This window comes from Malus domestica, chromosome 05 (assembly GCF_042453785.1).
Source record: "Malus domestica chromosome 05, GDT2T_hap1".
Classification (NCBI taxonomy): domain Eukaryota; kingdom Viridiplantae; phylum Streptophyta; class Magnoliopsida; order Rosales; family Rosaceae; genus Malus; species Malus domestica.
In genome coordinates, this window is record NC_091665.1 from 9,536,084 (window position 1) to 9,552,236 (window position 16,153).

Below are 16,153 nucleotides of genomic sequence, written 5' to 3' on the forward strand. Positions count from 1 at the left end.
GAAATCGTCATGTAATTCGGAAAATAGTCTATAAAAACCTTAAACAGATAAACCACGTGTGAGAATTTCTGATCAAGGAAAAAGAAACTCACATTCTTACGAATTACAATAATTGTCATAAATACAAACCTTGAGTCATAGGCATCCAACCAAAATGAATGATCACGACCTTTAAGTATTGTTCTAAAAACTCTCGCCTAGTGCTAGTCGGTGCTAGGCAGCTAGCAACCACATTAATTAATCTCTAAGCTTTTGAAAAATAAGAAAGAACGCCTAGACCTACCTAGGTTCCCACCTAGCCTGCTTAGAACCCCCTAGGTCGTGATTCTCACTTAGACAGAAATTAGATAACTTTCATTTTGCGTTTTAGTTTTTCAATAAATTGAAAAAGACTTGTTGAATACATGGATGAACACTCATTATATGCTTGTTCCCCATGTTTTCAATATGTTCTAATACTTTATAATCTACACGTCATTCTATTTTGCAATTTATGCATCCTCATACAATTATGTGGGACCATGATTTTCCAGGGCCGGAGTAAAGCGGATTGGAATACAATTGCATTAGAAGTCCGGTCATGGACTTAATATCTCCGAGTGGAGTCAGATTATCGGAGCAATAGTGCCACCATCATCCTGTTCCGAAACAGTGGATGAAGTTTGAGCGACTTCGGTGAGAATGGCCATCATCCTCTATATGTCTTGAAGTTCCTACAATCTAGGAATTCGCGTGCGTCGCAAGTAATCACACTATTAAAGATGATGCAATCTACTACTAAATATCCTTTAGAACTCTCCCGGCTTAGCACAAGGATTCTATCCTAAAAAGGTCTCTCTCCTGACTGGTATTCTATCCTAAAAAGGTCTATCCCTTGATTGGTATCTATACACTCATCTAAGGTTCGTCTCTGGTAGCACAATCATTGCACTCTAATTCTCTTGCCAGCTTGAGTCTTATACTTCCTTACTAATTTGACCATTGAAAATCCCTTGGTTGACACCCTCGACGATCGAAGGCTTGCTCATGGTTGTTTGCTATTTTACAATTTACTTGGATTTGTACCCCCATCATCCACGGCGGGATGCGAATTGGGTTCTAACAAATTATGTACTTTTATAAGTATAAAAAGAAATCTATTTATATGTTATATAATAAATTTAATTAAAATTTAAAAAATTACATAGACGCTAAACTCTTACCCGTCGCCTAACTACCACTTAGCGCCTTTTAGAATCTTCCTCTAAGACCATGTTGTGCAATACACTTATGAAAGACCACAACCAACCAATTGTTATGAGGTTTTCCCATTTATCTGTATTTTTCAACATAAAATTTGTGGATTATTTGCAAAATTGACGGTTAATGTGTTTTTCAAATATGTGCTTCAAATGACTTCTGTTTGTACCATACTTGACCAATCCCGAAACTATTGAGCACCGGTCAACGTTATACCGTCAAGGACCCAGAAGAGTTTCCCTCCAACCAGGAGGCCAATCACAGCGACACGTGTCGACATCAGAAGCCAATCATAGCATGACACGTGTCAACATCAGAAGTCAATCACAACCCGACCGTGTCAATGTCAGAATGAAACTAGAAACTCTCTTTTATAAATAGAGATCATTCTCTCACAATATTTTCAAATGTCATTTGTACTAAATCACTCACTAGTACTCACTAAAGGAGAGCTTGAACCTATGTACTTGTGTAAACCCTTCACAATTAATGAGAACTCCTCTACTCCGTGGACGTAGCCAATCTGGGTGAACCACGTACATCTTGTGTTTGCTTCTCTGTCTCTATCCATTTACATATTTATCCATACTAGTGACCGGAGCAATCTAGCGAAGGTCACAAACTTAACACTTTATGTTGTACCAAAGTCCTCACTGATTTTGTGCATCAATATTTGGCGCCGTCTGTGGGAACGACACTTATTCTCACTCTCTTCAGCTTTGTTAAGCTGGTTTCCACCATTCGTACACTCTCTTTTGACCAGGCATCATTCTCCAACATGGGGAGCAAAGGAAGCCACAGCACACAGAATGACACCCCTCTTGCACCTAGTGCGAAACAACGAAAGAATGAAGGAAATAGGGTTGCTTTTCAAGCTAAAGTCAATAAGCTAGAATCTCAAAACAACAAGATAGCAATGAAGAATGAGGTCCTCCAAGAGCAGTATGTGAAGCTCTTTGAGATGCTCCACGAAACTAGGCGTACTCAAACACGTGAACTCGTTACCCCTGTGGACATCAACCATCATCTGGATGCCTCTCAACAAGGAAGGTCACCTTCCTTCGACATGGGTATCCCTAATGAGGAGCGAGCTAATCATCAAAACATTGATCAACATGAGACTTCTCTCAACCCAGCTGCTTCGACCCGAAGCAGGAGAAGTGGCGGAAGACACCTCCTTGCAGAAAGGTTGGAAGGATCGAAAGTCGTTTATCGTGACTGCCGAGACTTCCTAAAGCAACGTCGAGAGAATCCCCTCCATATAAGCTCGAAGATCAATGACCCAAGGGTTTCTAAAAGACTCGATCCCCTCCCATGTCCCAGGCCGGCTACCAATTTGGGGAAAGGGCAACAAGTCCTAAAGAAACACGAAGGTATAAGGGACTCAGAGATGTTTCGACAGACATACCTTGAAAGTCAGTACGGCGAGTCCAGGGAAAAATCACATTCTCTTGATCAAACCTTCCTACTTTCAAGATGAGATGGAGATTTACGAAAGAAAGCTCCAGTGATACATGACTCCACTCAGGACCCTTTTTTCCTACAGCTTCTTAAGGAAGTAAACAAGTTGAAGGCCGAACGACAAGCTGAGATACCTGACTGGAACTAACCTAGGCCTGGCCCTCTTACAAGGACGATCCTCGACACCCCCTCCAAGCAAAGACAAAGCAGAAGCTTGGCTTGCAACTCTATACTGGAAATGAGGACCCGATTGAACACCTTAACCTCTTTGAGTCCACCATGGCATACCGGATGCACACCGATGAAGAGCGATGTCTTCTCTTCCCCTCCACCCTCTCTGGCGGAGCTCTAAACTGGTATTGCCGTCTTCCACCTGAGACAGTAGACTCATTTGAGGAATTGAGGAAACTGTTTGTTTCTCAACACATTTTCTAGACCGATCGCTTGCATTCTGCAGATGACTTGTACACTATTCGCCAGAAGCCGGACGAGTCACTATGAAAGTATGTTGGTTGCTTCAGCCATGAGTATTCTCGCTGCGCTAAGGCAGATGACAAGACCGTCTTTAAGGCCTTCACGACAGGCCTACGTGATTGTTTCTTCAAGTACATGATCAATGCCAACACTTGGAAGACTTATTCTGAGGTGATGGCACAAGCTTACAACCATGCCTCCGTCGAGGCAATGACATATCAAGGGAAACCCCCCACAGCCACCCCTTATCAGCAAGTAGGGAGTGGAAGCCAAGTCCAACCAAATGAGAAGACCTCGACCTTCCAAACGACAGTGATGCCTCCCCCTGCCTTACTTAATACTTTGCCAAGTCAACAAACATATCAATCTCAAGGCAAAAGGAAAGATTTCCATCTTCACCAGTCTCATTTTAGTAAAAGAAGTAAAGGACACTACCACGATAACCAAAGGTATCGCCACGATAATCCCCGACCCCAGGTAGTCAACACAGTGGGTCAAGCACGTGTCAGGACAGCCCCTACCCCGAGGTATGAGGCATACACACCTTTGAACGCCACTTGCGTGGCCATTTACCCTAGCATAGCATACCTGATACCGAAGCCAAAGCCGAGGCACCCGGATTACAAGTCCACGAAGAACACGGGCACATTTTGCTGCTACCACGAGTATAACGGCCATGACGGCAAGAAGTGTATCACCCTTCGTGATCATATTGAAGCTTTGGCACGTGAAGGAAAAATTGATCAATTCCTCCTTCACCTTCCAAGGGGTAACCATAACCAACGCCAGGTGAATGTGATATATTCTATAAGTGGTGGCACACCCATATCTAAATCTTCCAACAGAGCCATGAAAAATAGTGAATGAGCTTTGAGGTCTGGCTACCAAGTGTTTCACGTGGAAGACATCAGGGGAGGCAAGTATCAAAAGCCTAACTGGGATCCAATATGTTTCTACCATGAGGAAGAAAGAGGTATCATCTACACTCACAACGACCCACTGATCGTGGAAGCTCACATAGCCAACTTTGAAGTACGACGAATCCTGGTAGACACGGGGGCTTCGGTCAATATCATGTTTGCTGAAGCTTTCAGGGCACTTAATGTAGCTAAACACTTGCTCGATCGCTCGATTTCCCCTCTGATAAGCTTCTTCAGTGATATCGTGCAACATTTAGGGAGCATACACTTACCTTTCACTATTGGTACATGCCCTTACACAGCTACCATTACCACTAACTTCGGACATACAGGCATCAATGATCTCAAGGCCATGGTATCCACACATATGTTGTTGATGAAATTTCCAACCCCCTGTCTGTGCCCAAGGAAACCCTTTCTATACATGACCAAGTCATAAAGACCAGCCCAGACGAAGCCAACTTGGATCTTCACGATGGCAACAGTCAACCCGACAATCCTCGAGATGACTCTTTCACCCAGCAAGCACAACCCGCTGAAGAGTTGGAGAAGGTCTTTTTCTCAAAAGATTATCCGGATCGCATGGTGAAGATTGGTACCACCTTGTCACCACCCATTCGGTTGGCATTGATCTCTTTTTTGCAAGAGAACACTGAGGTCTTTGCCTGGTCATACGAGGACATGCCAAGCATCTCTCCCGATATAATTTGTCATCGCTTAAGTATTAACCAACACTCCACCAAGATGCCATCAGAATATCCCGCTCATGTGATAAGTGTCAACGCTACGCAACTATTCCTCACTCCCCTCCTGAGCCGCTCACTCCTATGATCAGCCCTTGGCCCTGTGCTCAATGGGGACTTGATTTGATCGGCCCAATGCCTGCAGGGAAGGGCAAGGTTCGCTATGCAATCGTTGCAGTTAACTATTTCACAAAGTGGGCCGAAGTAGAACCCTTAGCAACCATTATTGAGGCAAAAATAGAAGACTTCGTATGGAAGAACATCTTTTGCAGATTCGGTATTCCCAATGCGATAGTCACTGACAACGGGCGACAGTTCGACAACAATAAGTTTAGGATGTTCTGCTCTAAGTTTAACATCAACTTATGCTTTGCCTCCCCAGCTTATCCCCAATCTAATGGACAAGTTGAAGCCATCAACAAAATAATCAAGCGAACTTTGAAAACCAGCTTGGACAAGGCTAAAGGTTGTTAGCTAGAATTTGTACCCCAAGTTCTTTGGTCATACCGCACTTCGTATCGGATATCAACAGGAGAAACCCCATTCTCACTTGCCTTTGGTACAGAGGCAGTTGTCCCAGTTGAGCTTGAGCAAGCAACATTTTGAGTCCAAAACTACGTGCAAAGCGAAAATGACAAACAACTTACCCTCAACTTAGATCTAGTCGAGGAACACAGAAACCAGGTTCACTTGAGGAATATCGCCTACAAGCAACGCATCTTCAACTACTATGATCAAGGGTCAAACTTCGTTCTTTCAAAATTGGGGACTGGGTATTAAAGAAAAGATTACTCTACAACAGAGTCCCAAGTGAAAGAACACTTAGTCTAAACTGGGATGGACCGTTTGAAGTTGTTGGCATCAGTCGCCCTGGCTCCTACAAGCTTAGAAGCTTCGATGGCAAGACTTTTGGCCATCCATGGAACGTTGATCACTTGAAGTACTATTACAAGTAAACTCACATTGTACAAGTGTTAAGCTTCAGTCGTTCGGCATCCTATGTAACGAAGACTATTTGGCATAAATTCAATAAAGAGGTGATTTAGACAACTCGATCCTAATCCTCTTATATTCCTAGCAATGAAACACTCGGGTTCAAAGCTTCAACATGAATGCTTCCAACATGAAACAAAGTCTAAGTATATGTCAACAAGACTAAACAAACAAATGAACAGCTTCACAGTATATTCGTTCAATCATACATTCCAACACATTTATACATAAGCCAACTGTGCTTTGAAAGGGTTCAACATACTTTGTGTCATTCGACACTTGCTACAATGTGCCTAGACACCTTGCCCTTATTCTCACCAACCAGGTGATGAAATGTGAAGAAGAAACTCATCTTCATGCCACCAACCAGGTGATGAAATGTATAACCCATACTCTCCTTCATGCCACCAACCAGGTGATGAAATGCACAACCTGTACTCTAATATCATTTGGCAACTTGCCACTCATGTCACCAACCAGGGGAAGAAGGAACTCATCTTCATGCCACCAACCAAGTGATGAAATGTATAACCTGTACTCTAATATCATTTGGCAACTTGATATTCATGCCACTAACCAGGTGATGAAATGTACAACCCGTACTCTCATTCATGCCACCAACCAGGTGATGAAATGTACAACCCATACTCTAATATCATTTGGCAACTTGCCACTCATGCCACCAACCAGGTGAAGAAGGAACTTATCTTCATGCCACCAACCAGGTGATGAAATGTACAACTTGTACTCTCCTTCATGCCACCAACCAGGTGATGAAATGTACAACCCATACTCTAATATCATTTGGCAACTTGCCATTCATGCCACCAACCAGGGGAAGAAGGAACTCATCCTCGTGCCACCAACCAGGTGATGAAATGTGATGAAAGGTTATGAAGGAACTCACATTCGTACCACTAACCAAGTGATGAAAGCAACTCACCATTCATTCCACTTACCAGAAAACGAGTGGTACAACTTGTACATGTGAACTCCTAGCATTCACAAATAATAAAAAACCCTCAAGCTTGACAACTCAACTAGGGGAGCACTTATGCCCAACAAGAGTTATAGTCACCAACAAAGTCTTATTGCAAGCCAACAACAACTTCAGTGCATGGCATACGAAGGTCAAGCTATTCAACATTCTTGCATCTGCTTCAGACATTTCCCTTCTGTAACAATGCAAACACTACAACTCATAGAAAGCTTCATACACTCTTGTTCAAGACAGTGTGAAGCAAAACCAATTTATGGTGCTAACAAGAGCTTCATCAAATGAGTTCAACCATAATTCTCAAAAGCTTCACACACTCTTGATCAAGACAGTGTGAAGTAAAACCAATTTATGGTGCCAACAAAAGCTTCATCAAAAGAGTTCAACCACAATTCTCAAAAGCTTCACACACTCTTGATCAAGATATTGTGAAGCAAAACCAATTTATGGTGCCAACAAGAGCTTCATCAATGGAGGGCAACCATAATTCTCAAAAGTTTCACACACTCTTGATCAACACAGTCTGAAGCAAAACCAATTTATGGTGCCAACAAAAGCTTCATCAATGGAGGGCAACTACAAATTCTCAAAAGCTTCACACTATCTTGATCAAGATAGTGTGAAGCAAAATCAATTCATGGTACCCAACAAAAGCTTCAACTCCAAAGCTTCACCTACAAAGCTTCAACTCCAAAGCTTCACCTACAAAACCTTAACCTATAAAAGCTTAACCCATAAAAGCTTCACCAACAAAAGCTTCAACTCCAAAGCTTCACCAACAAAACCTTCATCAATGGAGGACAACTACAAATTTTCAAAAGCGTCACACTATCTCGATCAAGATAGTGTGAAGCAAATCAATTCTTGGTACCCAACAAAAGCTTCAACTCCAAAGCTTCACCTACAAAGCTTCAACTCCAAAGCTTCACCTACAAAAGCTTCAACACAAAAGCTTCAACTCCAAAGCTTTACCTACAAAAGCTTGACCCACAAAAGCTTGACCTATAAAAGTTTGACCCACAAAAGCTTGACTCACAAAAAAAGCTTGACCCACAAAAGCTTGACCCACAAAAGCTTCACCTACAAAAGCTTAACCCACACAAAAGCTTGACCTACAAAAGCTTGACCCACAAAAGCTTGACCCACAAAAGCTTCACCCACAAAAGCTTGACCCACAAAAGCTTGACCCACAAAAGCTTCACCTACAAAAGCTTGACCCACAGAAGCTTGACCCACAAAAGCTTCACCCACAAAAGCTTCACCTACAAAAACTTCACACTATCTTGATCAAGATAGTGTGAAGCAAAATCAATTCATGGTGCCCAACAAAGCTTCAATCTCAAAGCTTCACCTACAAAGCTTCAACACCAAAACTTCACCTACAAAGCTTTAATATATATATATATATTTTCAAAAAATTCAAAAATTCAGAAATTCGAAAATTCGGAAATTAAAAAATTCGAAAAATTGAAAAAAAAAATTTCGAAAAAAAAAAAATATTGCCTAGGCCTCCTCTTCTTTGGGCCTAACAACTTTCATAACAAATATATATGAAAAAAGAGTTTTGGGCTACCACTTAAAAAGGAAATGCCTCATTCGTCAACTCCCTCGACCGGAGACTTAGGGGACTCCTACCATATGCTACTACACCTTGATACTCGGAAGTCTCACGACCACTCAGTGACTTGGATTTTTCAAGTCTCCAAACGAGAAGTTTTCCTCACTCGGGAAATTAAGGGAGCACAACCTCAACCTACATGCTTCACTCATAAAGCTTTAACATACAAGCTTCAACAAAAGGAAAAATTTAAAGAACTTAGTGAAGAAGGCCTTGGTGTATTTAACACAATACGTTGAAATGAAGCAAAGCTTGTTTATTGATATCTCTGATAAGTTACAAATATGTACATATACATAAATCAAAATAAACAAACAAGAGGGAGCCTTCACAAAGGTTGCTCAGAAGAAGTATCCGCAATCGACAGAGCCCCAGAAAGAGAAGGCACTAGAGGGTGATTATTCAGATCCTCAATACTAGGCAAAACCCCAGAAGGAGGAGGCACCGAAGGTTGATCATTTGGAGCTTCATTACGCGGTATAACCTCAGAAGACGAAGGCAATAAATGCCTTTGGAACAAACCCGCAAACCTTTGATGATCAAGTAAAATCTGACCATCAGATTCCTGCAGCTGGTCGAGCTTCCTCTTCATGTTTGTAGCATAGTCATGTGCGAGCCTGTGCAACTGTTTATTCTCATGTTTGAGCCCTTTGATATCTTGTTTGAAACTTATCACTTCAGCCGCCAATGATTCAACTTGGTAGGTTCGAGCAAATAGGCGTTGGGCCATATTAGACACAGAACCTGCACACTGAACACTGAGAGCCAGAGAATACTTAACAACCAACTCATCAGACCGTTTGGAAAATAGTCTGTTATCTTTGGGAGTGAGAAGGTTCCTAGCCACCACTGCAGCGGTCATATCATTCTTCATCACAAAGTCCCCACCAGTACGAGGACCAGTATGAGATAAGAAGGATGGGCGCCATATGTTGTCTTGAGAAGGCATGACTGCCTCTTCACCAAAGTTTAAGTCAAAACGATGGTCGGATTTCTCAGAAATGATGAAGGAGAAATGAGGTGTAATAAATCTCTGAAGTAAAGGGAAAATTCCTACAAACAATAACTCTCTGAATGTACTTCTTGCACACAATTGGTGCCCTTATAAAAGAAAGGGCAATAGGGCCATTGGTTCAAAAATCGAAGAGGCACCACTCTCCGGATTTCAAAGAGGCACCACTTTCCACACTCAACATCAGCTTATCGGGTACCACAGATAACTTTGCCAATGATCTCTGACAAAGTTTAGATACATAAATTTTGAAGGTCCAGCTACCCTACTATTACCCATAAGGGTAAAGGAACAGTACCACTGCTTGATAACTAGAAAGTCCCAATGTGTGTCAACCTCTGTGCTCTGTGGCAAGGCAGACTGGCAAAAATGCCCAACCTTTACTCACATTCGAGAAAATACTTCCAACAAGATTGCTTGCTCAAAAATCGAAGAGGCACCACTCTCCGAACCTCGAGAGCCAGACTCCCAACAGGATTACTTTCTCAAAAATCGAAGAGACACTGCTCTCCGAATCTCAAGAGTCAGACTCCCAACAAGATTGCTTTCTCAAAAATCGAAGAGGCACCGTTCTCTGAATCTCGATAACCAGATCCCCAACAGGATTGCTTATTCTAAAATCGAAGAGGCACCGCTTTCCGAACTTCGAGAGCCAGATTTCCTTGGATAAAGCTTGTCTGCAATTTTCACACGCAACATCAGCTTTCCAGATACCACAGACCATTTTTTCAAAGCGCTCTGACAAAGTTAAAACATGTGAAGCTTGCAGCTCCCACTACATTGCTATGACCAAGAAGGGTAAAGGAATAACATTATTACTTGCTCAAAAATCGAAGAGGCACCGCCCTTCGAATCTCAAGATCCAGACTCCCAACAAGATTACTTTCTCAAAAATCGAAGAGGCACTGCTCTCCGAATCTTAAGAGCCAGACTCCCAACAAGATTGCTTTCTTAAAAATTGAAAATGCACTGTTCTCCGAATCTCGAGAGCCAGATCCCCGACAAGATTGCTTGTTCAAAAATCGAAGAGGCATCGCTCTCCAAACTTCGAGAGACAGATTTCCTTGGATAAAGCTTGTCTGCAATCTTCACACGCAACATCAGCTTTCCAGATACCACATACAACTTTTTCAAAGTGCTCTGACAAAGTTAAAACATGTGAAGCTTGCAGCTCCCACTACATTGCTACGACTAAGAAAGGTAAATGAATAGCATTACTACTTGTTGTTAGGGAGACTCCTATATATGTCGACCTCTATCCTCCACGGACAGGCAGACCTGCAAAAATGCTCAACCCTTCCTCATATCTGAGAGGGCACTCCCAACGAAGCCTCTCGAAATACTCAACTTTCTTCCCCCCAATAATACTTATGCAAACTAGCCACACCAGAGTAAGAGTATCTTATATCATCAGGGTCAAAAGCAAGAGTATCCCATATCATGCTTTTTCCTTGTCTTTTCCTTTGCCCTTGTTCTTACCTGCAAGACAAGGAGAAAGAGAGCAATCAGTCAGCATTTGGAATCAAGCTTCCAATCAGGAACTGACTGCTTGGAACCCCTTGCCTGATTACTTACCTGGCATTGCTCTCAAGTATTCATCTTCAACATCTTATGCTTCCAGAAAAGATACCACATCTGCCTGAGGAACATATAAGGCAGGTGAGAAGGATACAAGGAAGCATGTGGAGACAAGTGTAACAGAACATATGCTGATTCATCTATTACTTCGTCAACAGCAAAAGTATCCCATATCATCAAGGTCGAACGCATTTTTGATTTGATGGACTTGTTTTGACCCCTCAAATTCTTGAGTCGGCCTTATACTTTGGAGGAAACCAGAAAACCCTCCAGCCCAGTTCAAGAATAAGCCTGTGGAAAGTTACTTCTTCAAAAGCAAAAGTATCTCATATCATCTTTTCTCCATTTGCTTCTCCTTATCCTTGTTGCTGTTTACGACACAAGGAGAAGGAGAACAATCAACCGGAAGCCGAAGTCGAACCTCCGATCAAGGTTGCTTGCTTGGAAGTATGATTGCTTGCCTTGTATGTTACCTCTTTTGGCAAATCTCCTAGCTCGGCGACTTGGGGGACTCCTACTATAGGGTTTTGTATCGCACTTGACCAAGCTCGAAACTACAAGTAAGCTTCAAGTGAAATTGATACATTACCTTGTGCATCTTCATCGATTAAAGATACCACCCCTGGATGGAGGAAAGTACTTCCAGAGAAGATGCCACATCTACGTATGAGACATATGAGGCAAGTGAAAATGATACCACACTTCGGTACTTAAAAGTTTCGTGATTACTCAATAGCTTGGATCTTGCAAGTCCCCAACCAATGAGCTTCCCTTACTCGGGAACTTAAGGGAGCACTGTTTGTACCATACTTGACCAATCCCGAAACTACTGAGCACCGGTCAACATTATACCGTCAAGGACCCAGAAGAGTTTCCCTCCAACCAGGAGGCCAATCACAGCGCGACACGTGTCGACATCAGAAGTCAATCATAGCACGACACGTGTCAACATCAGAAGCCAATCACAACACGACACGTGTCAATGTCAGAATGAAACTAGAAACTCTCTTCTATAAATAGAGATCATTCTCTCACAATATTTCCAAATGTCATTTGTACTAAATCATTCACTAGTACTCACTAAAGGAGAGCTTGAACCTATGTACTTGTGTAAACCCTTCATAATTAATGAGAACTCCTCTACTCCGTGGACGTAGCCAATCTGGGTGAACCACGTACATCTTGTGTTTGCTTCCCTGTCCCTATCCATTTACATACTTATCAACACTAGTGACCGGAGTAATCTAGCGAAGGTCACAAACTTAACACTTTCTGTTGTATCAAAGTCCTCACTGATTTTGTACATCAACAACTTCTAAACTTTGTGAAGTAAAATGCAGTTAATTCAACTATATATTTACAAGATAGAGCATGTTTTGCATCCGTCTTATGTTTACGGTAAAATTTTGAGTTCAAATTTAATGAACAAGTGTTTGTCACAAGTTAAATAACAATAACAAAAAATGAAAATGCATTCTGTTGTCAATCACAATGGTTTGTATCCTCCTACCCATGTTTATGTAATCATATATCCGATTACATATTCTCTCTGCCGAGGAAATAGAAAACGTTTATGATATCATTAATGAAGTGCATTCTAATCCTTTTCAAGTGAAAAATAAAATCATTCTTGATAAATGTGCATACGATTTTATGCTGGGAAAGACCATGTGCATCCAATAAGCCTCATGAAATAAAACCACAAAATAATATGATAACATACCGATTAATTAATTGATCATAAGTTAATTAGTTAGTTAATTAATTATTCAAGTTAGTTTTGGCATCTTACTAGGAGGAGTGTTAACTAATCAACAAACAGGCTCTGCTCAACAAGATTTTCTCCCAAACAAAAAACCAACACACACTTTTTTATGCATGGCATCAATTAAATATTTTAATGCAAAAACACTTGCTACGTACATCGGTGCTACAAGTGCAAAGACAAACACTACTTAATTAAAGATCCTTTCCCATTTCTTGATTACCCTTTTTTTTGGCTTATTATATTCGATAATGATTCGATTAGAAAGTTAACTGTTTGTGTTTGTGTTTGCAGTTGAATGGACCACATGGTATCAAAATTTTATATGTACATACTTAATTAAGTATAGCACAAATAGGACTTAAGTTATAGCTAATTGTTGTAAAGGTGAATGGATGGCTGGCCAATAACCCATTCATTTTCTTTTACTATGCTGCTTGTGACTTGCTTCTATATAAGCAAGCCTTATGAAACACAACAAAGATAGATAAGAGGAGTTTACGGGAAAGGAAGAGAGGAAGGAAGGAAGGAAGAGGAAGAGAGAGAAGGAAGAGGAAGAGAGAGAATAGAGGAAGATAAGAGGAGATAATAGAGAGAGTTATCTTTGTACTCCTATTATTCTAAATTATAATGAAAGCACCACTGCTGCCCCGAGGACGTACTCCAGTCACACTGACTGTAGAGGAACCTCGTAAATTTTGTGTCTTGTTTCATTTATTCCACTGCACCCACAGTCGATTTTACAACACGTTATCAGCACGAGAAGCTCTCATGTCGGTGGAAAGCACTACTTACCTCTCACATCTATCGGCTGGAATCTCACAGATAAGAAAATCTTTTCATTTCATTCTCATATCTCTAAATGACTAATTTTCTTAAAGTAAATATACATGTGGTTATATAAGTATTGTCATTATTATTGGCAGAAAATCCGACGATCATATGAGCTTTGAAACTTCAACTTCCAGTGCTCATACAGAAACCATTCCTTCATAAAAGTTGTTCCTTATCCTCTCTCCCATAACATACCAAAATTCCAGAACCATCCAACGGTTAAATCATTCCATATCTTAGAAATAATACTACAGACTCAAAATCCGCAGAAAATTTGGCAGCCATGTAAATAGTCACTGAACTCCAACTTCCTGACATCCGATTGAAATACTTTCTTCTTGAAAGTTGTTTGTCCGCCTAGTACCTAGAACATATCCAAATTTCAGAAATTGTCAACGGTGCGATCGTCGTAGATGACTGAAACTTCAACTCAGCTTCCATTTCCGCAGAAAACTGGACAGCCATCTTATGAGTACCAAACCTTCATTTTCAGAAGCTCAGCTCGAAACTGTTTCTTCACGAAAGTTGTTTGGTATCTTCTTATCCATATCATACTAAATTTTGAGTTAAATCTAACGGTTTGATCTTCTTATAAGTGGCAGACAAAGAAAAGTGTGATTATTTTGGGTAGTTGGAAAGAAAGAAAAATATACATATATAAATTGAAAAAGGGAGCAAATGGATGGTGTGTCGGTTGGACTATTTAAAGAAAACAAAAAGGTTTTGGAAGTGAGTTGCACCATTCTGAAAAAATAAAATAAAAAATAAATAAAAAAATTGGAAATGTGGATTTTTGGTGCATGATGTTGTCACAAAAGGAGAAAAGAACAAATATTATTGGATGGTACACGGCACCATGTGAATGAATAAGAAACGAAAATATATATTTATTTATGTCAATGGTGTTGGCTTAAAACACTTTCACAAGCTCTATTTATTTAAAGCAATTTATTTACAGTGGGTAGCATTATTACCCTTTGCTTTAAAGCTTTGATATTTATGTGCATGGTGTTGGTTTAAAGCCCATGTCACAAGCTTTATTTACTTTAAAGCAATTTATTTACCATGGACGGTTTTACCGCCTACTGCTTTAAGTTTTGATTTATGTGAATGGTGCTGAATTAAAGCCCTTGTCACAAGCTTTATTTACTTAAATGCAATTTATTTACTATGGTTGGAATTACCGCCTAGTGCTTTAATTTATTTATTGTACTTATCTTTTGTTATTATGAGTATATACAGGACCTGAAGTTCCTTGATCAGATCAGAACCTGCAGTTTCTTGATCCTCATCATATAAAATGATTGGACCCGAAGTTCCATCATACAAAAGGATCTGGCATGAAGTCCCTTGATCCTGAAGATCATGACATGAAGTTCCTAGATGAGTACCGTAAGTTTGAAGTGCCGCAGTGCCTTAACTTAATTGTAATAAAAGCCATAAGAGTCTTAGTTTACAGACTATTAAATAAGGACCAGAAGTTCCTTATGTCCATACTCAAAATGGTTTAGCAGAAGCCTTTATTAAGCGAATGAAATTGATTTCCCGTGCTCTGCTCATGAAAACGAAATTGCCAATTTTCTACATGAGGACATGTAAACTTTACATGATGCATTATTAATTCGGTTGAGACATGTTACCGACCATCAATACTTCTCAGTACAACTCGGGTTTGGAACCAACCAAACATTATACATTTACGAGTTTTTGGTTGTGTTGTCTATGTGCCTGTAAGACTGCCACAACGTACTGAAATGAGGCATCATTGCAGATTAGGTATTGATGTTGAACACCATCTATCATTCAATATTTGGAATTCTTGATTGGGGATATGTTTACCGCATGGTTTGCGGACTGTCATTTTGATAAGACAATTTTCCTGCCATTAGGGGGAGAAAATAATATTGTTCCAGAAGAATGATGAGAAAATATCATTCCAAAAGAATGATGAGAAAAGACTGTTCCAGAAGAACGAAGAGAATTTGTCTTATTTTGATTCACGAAGCAATCAATAAGAAAATGAAATATGAATAATTGAATGATGCAACGAAAGTGATGAAATCATATATACTTACTGCAAATGTGCCTACAAGAATTGATGTCTCTGTTGGATAAAATAATGAGACAGTAAATGATTTATCTGTTGCACGCCTGAAGCGTGGCAGATTTTTAGACTCAAAAGGTTCAGTTATTCGAAAGAAGAATAATATGGCACTACTGAACTATTGCATTCCCGAAGCATAACTGTTGCATGCCAGAAGCATGACAGTCGCCGCGTGGATACACGTCCCAGATAGGACAATCCACAGACATGGGAATATTGATGTCTCATGCATGAAGCATGATTGACGTATAGGTTCTAAATGACTCAACTCTTGGAAGTGGAGATTAAAATCCAAGCTCTATAACGCTCAAGAAGAGGTTATGATCCGCATTCTCTAAACTATGACTATCCTGGAAGAGATAGTGTAATGCCCTTGAAGAGGCAATGGATATCCAAAGAAATGAAAAGCTTTTAT

General features: G+C 40.5%; 1 long non-coding RNA gene across 1 annotated transcript; it reads left to right on the forward strand.

Annotated features, from left to right (window-relative positions):
- Nucleotides 1-13,281: 13,281 nt before the first annotated feature.
- Nucleotides 13,282-15,180, forward strand: LOC114819689 (uncharacterized). Its single transcript, XR_003767019.2, has 2 exons — nt 13,282-14,166; nt 14,877-15,180. It is a non-coding gene; the product is annotated as an uncharacterized lncRNA (long non-coding RNA).
- Nucleotides 15,181-16,153: the final 973 nt, after the last annotated feature.